Source organism: Hemiscyllium ocellatum, unplaced genomic scaffold (genome assembly GCF_020745735.1).
Source record: "Hemiscyllium ocellatum isolate sHemOce1 unplaced genomic scaffold, sHemOce1.pat.X.cur. scaffold_1688_pat_ctg1, whole genome shotgun sequence".
Taxonomy (NCBI): Eukaryota; Metazoa; Chordata; class Chondrichthyes; order Orectolobiformes; family Hemiscylliidae; genus Hemiscyllium; species Hemiscyllium ocellatum.
In genome coordinates, this window is record NW_026867850.1 from 84,736 (window position 1) to 98,614 (window position 13,879).

The 13,879-nt window shown below is 52.5% G+C and overlaps 8 non-coding genes across 8 annotated transcripts; all 8 read left to right on the forward strand.

Annotated features, from left to right (window-relative positions):
- Positions 1-25: 25 nt before the first annotated feature.
- trnar-ccu (transfer RNA arginine (anticodon CCU)) lies at positions 26-98 on the forward strand. Its single transcript has one exon. It is a non-coding gene; the product is annotated as a tRNA-Arg (tRNA).
- Positions 99-1,693: 1,595 nt separating this feature from the next.
- On the forward strand, positions 1,694-1,766 carry trnar-ccu (transfer RNA arginine (anticodon CCU)). Its single transcript has one exon. It is a non-coding gene; the product is annotated as a tRNA-Arg (tRNA).
- Positions 1,767-3,355: 1,589 nt separating this feature from the next.
- Positions 3,356-3,428, forward strand: trnar-ccu (transfer RNA arginine (anticodon CCU)). Its single transcript has one exon. It is a non-coding gene; the product is annotated as a tRNA-Arg (tRNA).
- A 1,595-nt stretch (positions 3,429-5,023) lies between these two features.
- Positions 5,024-5,096, forward strand: trnar-ccu (transfer RNA arginine (anticodon CCU)). Its single transcript has one exon. It is a non-coding gene; the product is annotated as a tRNA-Arg (tRNA).
- A 1,595-nt stretch (positions 5,097-6,691) lies between these two features.
- Positions 6,692-6,764, forward strand: trnar-ccu (transfer RNA arginine (anticodon CCU)). The gene has a single exon. It is a non-coding gene; the product is annotated as a tRNA-Arg (tRNA).
- A 3,255-nt stretch (positions 6,765-10,019) lies between these two features.
- trnar-ccu (transfer RNA arginine (anticodon CCU)) lies at positions 10,020-10,092 on the forward strand. Its single transcript has one exon. It is a non-coding gene; the product is annotated as a tRNA-Arg (tRNA).
- A 1,595-nt stretch (positions 10,093-11,687) lies between these two features.
- Positions 11,688-11,760, forward strand: trnar-ccu (transfer RNA arginine (anticodon CCU)). Its single transcript has one exon. It is a non-coding gene; the product is annotated as a tRNA-Arg (tRNA).
- A 1,585-nt stretch (positions 11,761-13,345) lies between these two features.
- Positions 13,346-13,418, forward strand: trnar-ccu (transfer RNA arginine (anticodon CCU)). The gene has a single exon. It is a non-coding gene; the product is annotated as a tRNA-Arg (tRNA).
- Positions 13,419-13,879: the final 461 nt, after the last annotated feature.

Here is a 13,879-nt window from a genome sequence, read left to right on the forward strand (position 1 = left end):
CTGCCATGCTGCATGGAACTGTGCAGCTCCAGTGGCCTAATGGATAAGGCACTGGCCTCCTAAGCCAGGGGTTCTGGGTTCAAATCCCATCTGGGGTGTCTGACTCTTCCTTGTCTGTCCTTAATCTGCTTTGCCAACAACTGCTTATCTGCATTCAGTTGATAGGGTGAGGTGTTCCCTGTCGCCTTACGCAGCTCTTTTGGGGATCTGCAGGATTAAAGCTGAATTCCCTGAAACAGACAGCACAGACACAATGGCTGAAAACCTGCTGAGAATCTCCTGGGGCTGGCATGGTGGCTCAGTGGGTAGCACTGCTGCCTCGCAGCATCGGGGACCTGACTTTGATTCCTCCCTTGGCTTTCTGTTTGTGTCGAGTTTGCACCTTCTCTCCATGGGCTACTGCGGGTGCTTTGCTTTCCTCCCACAGCCCAAAGATGTGCAGGTTCGCTGGATTGGCTTTGGGGAATGCAGGCTGAGAGGATAGTGGTTGGGCCTGGATGGGATGCTCATCAGAGGCTGAGTGTGGACTTGCTGGGGTGAATGGCTTGCCCCCCTCACTCTCGGGCTTTTATCAACAAGTTTGGAGCACATGGTCAGAGCTCTGCTGCAGATCGCAGTCAAGGCTTCGCTAAGGGACTGGCATCCAGGTGTGTGTTCATATCCTTCTTTTCCCTGATCTTCCAGAATGTTCTCTAGCTTTGGCCAAAGGGGTCATCAGCTGGGTTCACATCATCCAATGGAGTCACCTTGCCCGTAGCTAGACAACGGATTGACTCAGACTGACACTTCCAGTCATCGAGTCATAGAGATGTACAGCACACAAACACACCCTCGGTCGAACAGATATCCCGACCCAATCTAGTCCCACCTGCCAGCACCCGGCCCATCTCCCTCCAAACTCTTCCTATACGTATACCCATCCAGATGCCTTTGAAATGATGTAATTGTACCAGCCTCGACCACTTCCTCTGGCAGCTCATTCCACACACACACACCACCTTCTGCCTGAAAATGTTGTCCCTTTGGTCTCTTTTATATCTTTTCCCTCTCACCCTAAACCTAAGCCCTCTAGTTCTGGACTCCCACACCCCAGGGAAAAGACCTTGGCTGTTTACCCTATTCATGTTCCTCATGATTTTATAAACCTCTGTATGGTCAGCCCTCAGCCTCCGATGCTTGGATCCTATCCTTAGAGGAAGCGGTATCAGCTTCCACCGCTGTGCCTCTGTGTCCAACCTCATCCGTCCTCTTTTCCAGGTCTCCCAGCTGCTGTTCATGCTTCTGCAGCACGATAGAGATCGGGGCCAGCTTCTCCTCTATCTGCTTAACCAAGATCGCGCGAGATTTGGCCAGGGCCTGGTAGGCAATCGAGCCCAAGGATCCTGCAGGCTGGGCCGGGGGCCTGGCCTCGGACACTGCCCCATCCGTCTTCAACATCTCTGGACGAAGGAAACGCAGGAAAGTTGATTTTTCACAATGTCCTGGGACTCCACAACATTTTCAGACTCCTAGGATATCGCGATGGAACGGATTGGGCGCTTGTGCTGTGGTGCCGAGCTCTGCAACACCATCGTCCGAGATCACCACCATCTTGGATCCTCACAGTGCATTGAGAGGAGAAAATCCACAAAAACACACAATGAGAGGTCAGGGCGCAGTATTTAAAGTCTGCCATGCTGCATGGAACTGTGCAGCTCCAGTGGCCTAATGGATAAGGCACTGGCCTCCTAAGCCAGGGGTTCTGGGTTCAAATCCCATCTGGGGTGTCTGACTCTTCCTTGTCTGTCCTTAATCTGCTTTGCCAACAACTGCTTATCTGCATTCAGTTGATAGGGTGAGGTGTTCGCCTTACGCAGCTCTTTTGGGGATCTGCAGGATTAAAGCTGAATTCCCTGAAACAGACAGCACAGACACAATGGCTGAAAACCTGCTGAGAATCTCCTGGGGCTGGCATGGTGGCTCAGTGGGTAGCACTGCTGCCTCGCAGCATCGGGGACCTGACTTTGATTCCTCCCTTGGCTTTCTGTTTGTGTCGAGTTTGCACCTTCTCTCCATGGGCTACTGCGGGTGCTTTGCTTTCCTCCCACAGCCCAAAGATGTGCAGGTTCGCTGGATTGGCTTTGGGGAATGCAGGCTGAGAGGATAGTGGTTGGGCCTGGATGGGATGCTCATCAGAGGCTGAGTGTGGACTTGCTGGGGTGAATGGCTTGCCCCCCTCACTCTCGGGCTTTTATCAACAAGTTTGGAGCACATGGTCAGAGCTCTGCTGCAGATCGCAGTCAAGGCTTCGCTAAGGGACTGGCATCCAGGTGTGTGTTCATATCCTTCTTTTCCCTGATCTTCCAGAATGTTCTCTAGCTTTGGCCAAAGGGGTCATCAGCTGGGTTCACATCATCCAATGGAGTCACCTTGCCCGTAGCTAGACAACGGATTGACTCAGACTGACACTTCCAGTCATCGAGTCATAGAGATGTACAGCACACAAACACACCCTCGGTCGAACAGATATCCCGACCCAATCTAGTCCCACCTGCCAGCACCCGGCCCATCTCCCTCCAAACTCTTCCTATACGTATACCCATCCAGATGCCTTTGAAATGATGTAATTGTACCAGCCTCGACCACTTCCTCTGGCAGCTCATTCCACACACACACACCACCTTCTGCCTGAAAATGTTGTCCCTTTGGTCTCTTTTATATCTTTTCCCTCTCACCCTAAACCTAAGCCCTCTAGTTCTGGACTCCCACACCCCAGGGAAAAGACCTTGGCTGTTTACCCTATTCATGTTCCTCATGATTTTATAAACCTCTGTATGGTCAGCCCTCAGCCTCCGATGCTTGGATCCTATCCTTAGAGGAAGCGGTATCAGCTTCCACCGCTGTGCCTCTGTGTCCAACCTCATCCGTCCTCTTTTCCAGGTCTCCCAGCTGCTGTTCATGCTTCTGCAGCACGATAGAGATCGGGGCCAGCTTCTCCTCTATCTGCTTAACCAAGATCGCGCGAGATTTGGCCAGGGCCTGGTAGGCAATCGAGCCCAAGGATCCTGCAGGCTGGGCCGGGGGCCTGGCCTCGGACACTGCCCCATCCGTCTTCAACATCTCTGGACGAAGGAAACGCAGGAAAGTTGATTTTTCACAATGTCCTGGGACTCCACAACATTTTCAGACTCCTAGGATATCGCGATGGAACGGATTGGGCGCTTGTGCTGTGGTGCCGAGCTCTGCAACACCATCGTCCGAGATCACCACCATCTTGGATCCTCACAGTGCATTGAGAGGAGAAAATCCACAAAAACACACAATGAGAGGTCAGGGCGCAGTATTTAAAGTCTGCCATGCTGCATGGAACTGTGCAGCTCCAGTGGCCTAATGGATAAGGCACTGGCCTCCTAAGCCAGGGGTTCTGGGTTCAAATCCCATCTGGGGTGTCTGACTCTTCCTTGTCTGTCCTTAATCTGCTTTGCCAACAACTGCTTATCTGCATTCAGTTGATAGGGTGAGGTGTTCCCTGTCGCCTTACGCAGCTCTTTTGGGGATCTGCAGGATTAAAGCTGAATTCCCTGAAACAGACAGCACAGACACAATGGCTGAAAACCTGCTGAGAATCTCCTGGGGCTGGCATGGTGGCTCAGTGGGTAGCACTGCTGCCTCGCAGCATCGGGGACCTGACTTTGATTCCTCCCTTGGCTTTCTGTTTGTGTCGAGTTTGCACCTTCTCTCCATGGGCTACTGCGGGTGCTTTGCTTTCCTCCCACAGCCCAAAGATGTGCAGGTTCGCTGGATTGGCTTTGGGGAATGCAGGCTGAGAGGATAGTGGTTGGGCCTGGATGGGATGCTCATCAGAGGCTGAGTGTGGACTTGCTGGGGTGAATGGCTTGCCCCCCTCACTCTCGGGCTTTTATCAACAAGTTTGGAGCACATGGTCAGAGCTCTGCTGCAGATCGCAGTCAAGGCTTCGCTAAGGGACTGGCATCCAGGTGTGTGTTCATATCCTTCTTTTCCCTGATCTTCCAGAATGTTCTCTAGCTTTGGCCAAAGGGGTCATCAGCTGGGTTCACATCATCCAATGGAGTCACCTTGCCCGTAGCTAGACAACGGATTGACTCAGACTGACACTTCCAGTCATCGAGTCATAGAGATGTACAGCACACAAACACACCCTCGGTCGAACAGATATCCCGACCCAATCTAGTCCCACCTGCCAGCACCCGGCCCATCTCCCTCCAAACTCTTCCTATACGTATACCCATCCAGATGCCTTTGAAATGATGTAATTGTACCAGCCTCGACCACTTCCTCTGGCAGCTCATTCCACACACACACACCACCTTCTGCCTGAAAATGTTGTCCCTTTGGTCTCTTTTATATCTTTTCCCTCTCACCCTAAACCTAAGCCCTCTAGTTCTGGACTCCCACACCCCAGGGAAAAGACCTTGGCTGTTTACCCTATTCATGTTCCTCATGATTTTATAAACCTCTGTATGGTCAGCCCTCAGCCTCCGATGCTTGGATCCTATCCTTAGAGGAAGCGGTATCAGCTTCCACCGCTGTGCCTCTGTGTCCAACCTCATCCGTCCTCTTTTCCAGGTCTCCCAGCTGCTGTTCATGCTTCTGCAGCACGATAGAGATCGGGGCCAGCTTCTCCTCTATCTGCTTAACCAAGATCGCGCGAGATTTGGCCAGGGCCTGGTAGGCAATCGAGCCCAAGGATCCTGCAGGCTGGGCCGGGGGCCTGGCCTCGGACACTGCCCCATCCGTCTTCAACATCTCTGGACGAAGGAAACGCAGGAAAGTTGATTTTTCACAATGTCCTGGGACTCCACAACATTTTCAGACTCCTAGGATATCGCGATGGAACGGATTGGGCGCTTGTGCTGTGGTGCCGAGCTCTGCAACACCATCGTCCGAGATCACCACCATCTTGGATCCTCACAGTGCATTGAGAGGAGAAAATCCACAAAAACACACAATGAGAGGTCAGGGCGCAGTATTTAAAGTCTGCCATGCTGCATGGAACTGTGCAGCTCCAGTGGCCTAATGGATAAGGCACTGGCCTCCTAAGCCAGGGGTTCTGGGTTCAAATCCCATCTGGGGTGTCTGACTCTTCCTTGTCTGTCCTTAATCTGCTTTGCCAACAACTGCTTATCTGCATTCAGTTGATAGGGTGAGGTGTTCCCTGTCGCCTTACGCAGCTCTTTTGGGGATCTGCAGGATTAAAGCTGAATTCCCTGAAACAGACAGCACAGACACAATGGCTGAAAACCTGCTGAGAATCTCCTGGGGCTGGCATGGTGGCTCAGTGGGTAGCACTGCTGCCTCGCAGCATCGGGGACCTGACTTTGATTCCTCCCTTGGCTTTCTGTTTGTGTCGAGTTTGCACCTTCTCTCCATGGGCTACTGCGGGTGCTTTGCTTTCCTCCCACAGCCCAAAGATGTGCAGGTTCGCTGGATTGGCTTTGGGGAATGCAGGCTGAGAGGATAGTGGTTGGGCCTGGATGGGATGCTCATCAGAGGCTGAGTGTGGACTTGCTGGGGTGAATGGCTTGCCCCCCTCACTCTCGGGCTTTTATCAACAAGTTTGGAGCACATGGTCAGAGCTCTGCTGCAGATCGCAGTCAAGGCTTCGCTAAGGGACTGGCATCCAGGTGTGTGTTCATATCCTTCTTTTCCCTGATCTTCCAGAATGTTCTCTAGCTTTGGCCAAAGGGGTCATCAGCTGGGTTCACATCATCCAATGGAGTCACCTTGCCCGTAGCTAGACAACGGATTGACTCAGACTGACACTTCCAGTCATCGAGTCATAGAGATGTACAGCACACAAACACACCCTCGGTCGAACAGATATCCCGACCCAATCTAGTCCCACCTGCCAGCACCCGGCCCATCTCCCTCCAAACTCTTCCTATACGTATACCCATCCAGATGCCTTTGAAATGATGTAATTGTACCAGCCTCGACCACTTCCTCTGGCAGCTCATTCCACACACACACACCACCTTCTGCCTGAAAATGTTGTCCCTTTGGTCTCTTTTATATCTTTTCCCTCTCACCCTAAACCTAAGCCCTCTAGTTCTGGACTCCCACACCCCAGGGAAAAGACCTTGGCTGTTTACCCTATTCATGTTCCTCATGATTTTATAAACCTCTGTATGGTCAGCCCTCAGCCTCCGATGCTTGGATCCTATCCTTAGAGGAAGCGGTATCAGCTTCCACCGCTGTGCCTCTGTGTCCAACCTCATCCGTCCTCTTTTCCAGGTCTCCCAGCTGCTGTTCATGCTTCTGCAGCACGATAGAGATCGGGGCCAGCTTCTCCTCTATCTGCTTAACCAAGATCGCGCGAGATTTGGCCAGGGCCTGGTAGGCAATCGAGCCCAAGGATCCTGCAGGCTGGGCCGGGGGCCTGGCCTCGGACACTGCCCCATCCGTCTTCAACATCTCTGGACGAAGGAAACGCAGGAAAGTTGATTTTTCACAATGTCCTGGGACTCCACAACATTTTCAGACTCCTAGGATATCGCGATGGAACGGATTGGGCGCTTGTGCTGTGGTGCCGAGCTCTGCAACACCATCGTCCGAGATCACCACCATCTTGGATCCTCACAGTGCATTGAGAGGAGAAAATCCACAAAAACACACAATGAGAGGTCAGGGCGCAGTATTTAAAGTCTGCCATGCTGCATGGAACTGTGCAGCTCCAGTGGCCTAATGGATAAGGCACTGGCCTCCTAAGCCAGGGGTTCTGGGTTCAAATCCCATCTGGGGTGTCTGACTCTTCCTTGTCTGTCCTTAATCTGCTTTGCCAACAACTGCTTATCTGCATTCAGTTGATAGGGTGAGGTGTTCCCTGTCGCCTTACGCAGCTCTTTTGGGGATCTGCAGGATTAAAGCTGAATTCCCTGAAACAGACAGCACAGACACAATGGCTGAAAACCTGCTGAGAATCTCCTGGGGCTGGCATGGTGGCTCAGTGGGTAGCACTGCTGCCTCGCAGCATCGGGGACCTGACTTTGATTCCTCCCTTGGCTTTCTGTTTGTGTCGAGTTTGCACCTTCTCTCCATGGGCTACTGCGGGTGCTTTGCTTTCCTCCCACAGCCCAAAGATGTGCAGGTTCGCTGGATTGGCTTTGGGGAATGCAGGCTGAGAGGATAGTGGTTGGGCCTGGATGGGATGCTCATCAGAGGCTGAGTGTGGACTTGCTGGGGTGAATGGCTTGCCCCCCTCACTCTCGGGCTTTTATCAACAAGTTTGGAGCACATGGTCAGAGCTCTGCTGCAGATCGCAGTCAAGGCTTCGCTAAGGGACTGGCATCCAGGTGTGTGTTCATATCCTTCTTTTCCCTGATCTTCCAGAATGTTCTCTAGCTTTGGCCAAAGGGGTCATCAGCTGGGTTCACATCATCCAATGGAGTCACCTTGCCCGTAGCTAGACAACGGATTGACTCAGACTGACACTTCCAGTCATCGAGTCATAGAGATGTACAGCACACAAACACACCCTCGGTCGAACAGATATCCCGACCCAATCTAGTCCCACCTGCCAGCACCCGGCCCATCTCCCTCCAAACTCTTCCTATACGTATACCCATCCAGATGCCTTTGAAATGATGTAATTGTACCAGCCTCGACCACTTCCTCTGGCAGCTCATTCCACACACACACACCACCTTCTGCCTGAAAATGTTGTCCCTTTGGTCTCTTTTATATCTTTTCCCTCTCACCCTAAACCTAAGCCCTCTAGTTCTGGACTCCCACACCCCAGGGAAAAGACCTTGGCTGTTTACCCTATTCATGTTCCTCATGATTTTATAAACCTCTGTATGGTCAGCCCTCAGCCTCCGATGCTTGGATCCTATCCTTAGAGGAAGCGGTATCAGCTTCCACCGCTGTGCCTCTGTGTCCAACCTCATCCGTCCTCTTTTCCAGGTCTCCCAGCTGCTGTTCATGCTTCTGCAGCACGATAGAGATCGGGGCCAGCTTCTCCTCTATCTGCTTAACCAAGATCGCGCGAGATTTGGCCAGGGCCTGGTAGGCAATCGAGCCCAAGGATCCTGCAGGCTGGGCCGGGGGCCTGGCCTCGGACACTGCCCCATCCGTCTTCAACATCTCTGGACGAAGGAAACGCAGGAAAGTTGATTTTTCACAATGTCCTGGGACTCCACAACATTTTCAGACTCCTAGGATATCGCGATGGAACGGATTGGGCGCTTGTGCTGTGGTGCCGAGCTCTGCAACACCATCGTCCGAGATCACCACCATCTTGGATCCTCACAGTGCATTGAGAGGAGAAAATCCACAAAAACACACAATGAGAGGTCAGGGCGCAGTATTTAAAGTCTGCCATGCTGCATGGAACTGTGCAGCTCCAGTGGCCTAATGGATAAGGCACTGGCCTCCTAAGCCAGGGGTTCTGGGTTCAAATCCCATCTGGGTGTCTGACTCTTCCTTGTCTGTCCTTAATCTGCTTTGCCAACAACTGCTTATCTGCATTCAGTTGATAGGGTGAGGTGTCGCCTTACGCAGCTCTTTTGGGGATCTGCAGGATTAAAGCTGAATTCCCTGAAACAGACAGCACAGACACAATGGCTGAAAACCTGCTGAGAATCTCCTGGGGCTGGCATGGTGGCTCAGTGGGTAGCACTGCTGCCTCGCAGCATCGGGGACCTGACTTTGATTCCTCCCTTGGCTTTCTGTTTGTGTCGAGTTTGCACCTTCTCTCCATGGGCTACTGCGGGTGCTTTGCTTTCCTCCCACAGCCCAAAGATGTGCAGGTTCGCTGGATTGGCTTTGGGGAATGCAGGCTGAGAGGATAGTGGTTGGGCCTGGATGGGATGCTCATCAGAGGCTGAGTGTGGACTTGCTGGGGTGAATGGCTTGCCCCCCTCACTCTCGGGCTTTTATCAACAAGTTTGGAGCACATGGTCAGAGCTCTGCTGCAGATCGCAGTCAAGGCTTCGCTAAGGGACTGGCATCCAGGTGTGTGTTCATATCCTTCTTTTCCCTGATCTTCCAGAATGTTCTCTAGCTTTGGCCAAAGGGGTCATCAGCTGGGTTCACATCATCCAATGGAGTCACCTTGCCCGTAGCTAGACAACGGATTGACTCAGACTGACACTTCCAGTCATCGAGTCATAGAGATGTACAGCACACAAACACACCCTCGGTCGAACAGATATCCCGACCCAATCTAGTCCCACCTGCCAGCACCCGGCCCATCTCCCTCCAAACTCTTCCTATACGTATACCCATCCAGATGCCTTTGAAATGATGTAATTGTACCAGCCTCGACCACTTCCTCTGGCAGCTCATTCCACACACACACACCACCTTCTGCCTGAAAATGTTGTCCCTTTGGTCTCTTTTATATCTTTTCCCTCTCACCCTAAACCTAAGCCCTCTAGTTCTGGACTCCCACACCCCAGGGAAAAGACCTTGGCTGTTTACCCTATTCATGTTCCTCATGATTTTATAAACCTCTGTATGGTCAGCCCTCAGCCTCCGATGCTTGGATCCTATCCTTAGAGGAAGCGGTATCAGCTTCCACCGCTGTGCCTCTGTGTCCAACCTCATCCGTCCTCTTTTCCAGGTCTCCCAGCTGCTGTTCATGCTTCTGCAGCACGATAGAGATCGGGGCCAGCTTCTCCTCTATCTGCTTAACCAAGATCGCGCGAGATTTGGCCAGGGCCTGGTAGGCAATCGAGCCCAAGGATCCTGCAGGCTGGGCCGGGGGCCTGGCCTCGGACACTGCCCCATCCGTCTTCAACATCTCTGGACGAAGGAAACGCAGGAAAGTTGATTTTTCACAATGTCCTGGGACTCCACAACATTTTCAGACTCCTAGGATATCGCGATGGAACGGATTGGGCGCTTGTGCTGTGGTGCCGAGCTCTGCAACACCATCGTCCGAGATCACCACCATCTTGGATCCTCACAGTGCATTGAGAGGAGAAAATCCACAAAAACACACAATGAGAGGTCAGGGCGCAGTATTTAAAGTCTGCCATGCTGCATGGAACTGTGCAGCTCCAGTGGCCTAATGGATAAGGCACTGGCCTCCTAAGCCAGGGGTTCTGGGTTCAAATCCCATCTGGGGTGTCTGACTCTTCCTTGTCTGTCCTTAATCTGCTTTGCCAACAACTGCTTATCTGCATTCAGTTGATAGGGTGAGGTGTTCCCTGTCGCCTTACGCAGCTCTTTTGGGGATCTGCAGGATTAAAGCTGAATTCCCTGAAACAGACAGCACAGACACAATGGCTGAAAACCTGCTGAGAATCTCCTGGGGCTGGCATGGTGGCTCAGTGGGTAGCACTGCTGCCTCGCAGCATCGGGGACCTGACTTTGATTCCTCCCTTGGCTTTCTGTTTGTGTCGAGTTTGCACCTTCTCTCCATGGGCTACTGCGGGTGCTTTGCTTTCCTCCCACAGCCCAAAGATGTGCAGGTTCGCTGGATTGGCTTTGGGGAATGCAGGCTGAGAGGATAGTGGTTGGGCCTGGATGGGATGCTCATCAGAGGCTGAGTGTGGACTTGCTGGGGTGAATGGCTTGCCCCCCTCACTCTCGGGCTTTTATCAACAAGTTTGGAGCACATGGTCAGAGCTCTGCTGCAGATCGCAGTCAAGGCTTCGCTAAGGGACTGGCATCCAGGTGTGTGTTCATATCCTTCTTTTCCCTGATCTTCCAGAATGTTCTCTAGCTTTGGCCAAAGGGGTCATCAGCTGGGTTCACATCATCCAATGGAGTCACCTTGCCCGTAGCTAGACAACGGATTGACTCAGACTGACACTTCCAGTCATCGAGTCATAGAGATGTACAGCACACAAACACACCCTCGGTCGAACAGATATCCCGACCCAATCTAGTCCCACCTGCCAGCACCCGGCCCATCTCCCTCCAAACTCTTCCTATACGTATACCCATCCAGATGCCTTTGAAATGATGTAATTGTACCAGCCTCGACCACTTCCTCTGGCAGCTCATTCCACACACACACACCACCTTCTGCCTGAAAATGTTGTCCCTTTGGTCTCTTTTATATCTTTTCCCTCTCACCCTAAACCTAAGCCCTCTAGTTCTGGACTCCCACACCCCAGGGAAAAGACCTTGGCTGTTTACCCTATTCATGTTCCTCATGATTTTATAAACCTCTGTATGGTCAGCCCTCAGCCTCCGATGCTTGGATCCTATCCTTAGAGGAAGCGGTATCAGCTTCCACCGCTGTGCCTCTGTGTCCAACCTCATCCGTCCTCTTTTCCAGGTCTCCCAGCTGCTGTTCATGCTTCTGCAGCACGATAGAGATCGGGGCCAGCTTCTCCTCTATCTGCTTAACCAAGATCGCGCGAGATTTGGCCAGGGCCTGGTAGGCAATCGAGCCCAAGGATCCTGCAGGCTGGGCCGGGGGCCTGGCCTCGGACACTGCCCCATCCGTCTTCAACATCTCTGGACGAAGGAAACGCAGGAAAGTTGATTTTTCACAATGTCCTGGGACTCCACAACATTTTCAGACTCCTAGGATATCGCGATGGAACGGATTGGGCGCTTGTGCTGTGGTGCCGAGCTCTGCAACACCATCGTCCGAGATCACCACCATCTTGGATCCTCACAGTGCATTGAGAGGAGAAAATCCACAAAAACACACAATGAGAGGTCAGGGCGCAGTATTTAAAGTCTGCCATGCTGCATGGAACTGTGCAGCTCCAGTGGCCTAATGGATAAGGCACTGGCCTCCTAAGCCAGGGGTTCTGGGTTCAAATCCCATCTGGGGTGTCTGACTCTTCCTTGTCTGTCCTTAATCTGCTTTGCCAACAACTGCTTATCTGCATTCAGTTGATAGGGTGAGGTGTCGCCTTACGCAGCTCTTTTGGGGATCTGCAGGATTAAAGCTGAATTCCCTGAAACAGACAGCACAGACACAATGGCTGAAAACCTGCTGAGAATCTCCTGGGGCTGGCATGGTGGCTCAGTGGGTAGCACTGCTGCCTCGCAGCATCGGGGACCTGACTTTGATTCCTCCCTTGGCTTTCTGTTTGTGTCGAGTTTGCACCTTCTCTCCATGGGCTACTGCGGGTGCTTTGCTTTCCTCCCACAGCCCAAAGATGTGCAGGTTCGCTGGATTGGCTTTGGGGAATGCAGGCTGAGAGGATAGTGGTTGGGCCTGGATGGGATGCTCATCAGAGGCTGAGTGTGGACTTGCTGGGGTGAATGGCTTGCCCCCCTCACTCTCGGGCTTTTATCAACAAGTTTGGAGCACATGGTCAGAGCTCTGCTGCAGATCGCAGTCAAGGCTTCGCTAAGGGACTGGCATCCAGGTGTGTGTTCATATCCTTCTTTTCCCTGATCTTCCAGAATGTTCTCTAGCTTTGGCCAAAGGGGTCATCAGCTGGGTTCACATCATCCAATGGAGTCACCTTGCCCGTAGCTAGACAACGGATTGACTCAGACTGACACTTCCAGTCATCGAGTCATAGAGATGTACAGCACACAAACACACCCTCGGTCGAACAGATATCCCGACCCAATCTAGTCCCACCTGCCAGCACCCGGCCCATCTCCCTCCAAACTCTTCCTATACGTATACCCATCCAGATGCCTTTGAAATGATGTAATTGTACCAGCCTCGACCACTTCCTCTGGCAGCTCATTCCACACACACACACCACCTTCTGCCTGAAAATGTTGTCCCTTTGGTCTCTTTTATATCTTTTCCCTCTCACCCTAAACCTAAGCCCTCTAGTTCTGGACTCCCCCACACCCAGGGAAAAGACCTTGGCTGTTTACCCTATTCATGTTCCTCATGATTTTATAAACCTCTGTATGGTCAGCCCTCAGCCTCCGATGCTTGGATCCTATCCTTAGAGGAAGCGGTATCAGCTTCCACCGCTGTGCCTCTGTGTCCAACCTCATCCGTCCTCTTTTCCAGTCTCCCAGCTGCTGTTCATGCTTCTGCAGCACGATAGAGATCGGGGCCAGCTTCTCCTCTATCTGCTTAACCAAGATCGCGCGAGATTTGGCCAGGCCTGGTAGGCAATCGAGCCCAAGGATCCTGCAGGCTGGGCCGGGCCTGGCCTCGGACACTGCCCCATCCGTCTTCAACATCTCTGGACGAAGGAAACGCAGGAAAGTTGATTTTTCACAATGTCCTGGGACTCCACAACATTTTTCAGACTCCTAGGATATCGCGATGGAACGGATTGGGCGCTTGTGCTGTGGTGCCGAGCTCTGCAACACCATCGTCCGAGATCACCACCATCTTGGATCCTCACAGTGCATTGAGAGGAGAAAATCCAAAAAACACACAATGAGAGGTCAGGGCGCAGTATTTAAAGTCTGCCATGCTGCATGCAACTGTGCAGCTCCAGTGGCCTAATGGATAAGGCACTGGCCTCCTAAGCCAGGGGTTCTGGGTTCAAATCCCATCTGGGGTGTCTGACTCTTCCTTGTCTGTCCTTAATCTGCTTTGCCAACAACTGCTTATCTGCATTCAGTGTTAGGGTGAGGTGTTCCCTGTCGCCTTACGCAGCTCTTTTGGGATCTGCAGGATTAAAGCTGAATTCCCTGAACAGACAGCACAGACACAATGGCTGAAAACCTGCTGAGAATCTCCTGGGCTGGCATGGTGGCTCAGTGGGTAGCACTGCTGCCTCGCAGCATCGGGGACCTGACTTTGATTCCTCCCTTGGCTTTCTGTTTGTGTCGAGTTTGCACCTTCTCTCCATGGGCTACTGCGGGTGCTTTGCTTTCCTCCCACAGCCCAAAGATGTGCAGGTTCGCTGATTGGCTTGGGGAATGCAGGCTGAGAGGATAGTGGTTGGGCCTGGATGGGATGCTCATCAGAGGCTGAGTGTGGACTTGCTGGGTGAATGGCTTGCCCCCCTCACTCTCGGGC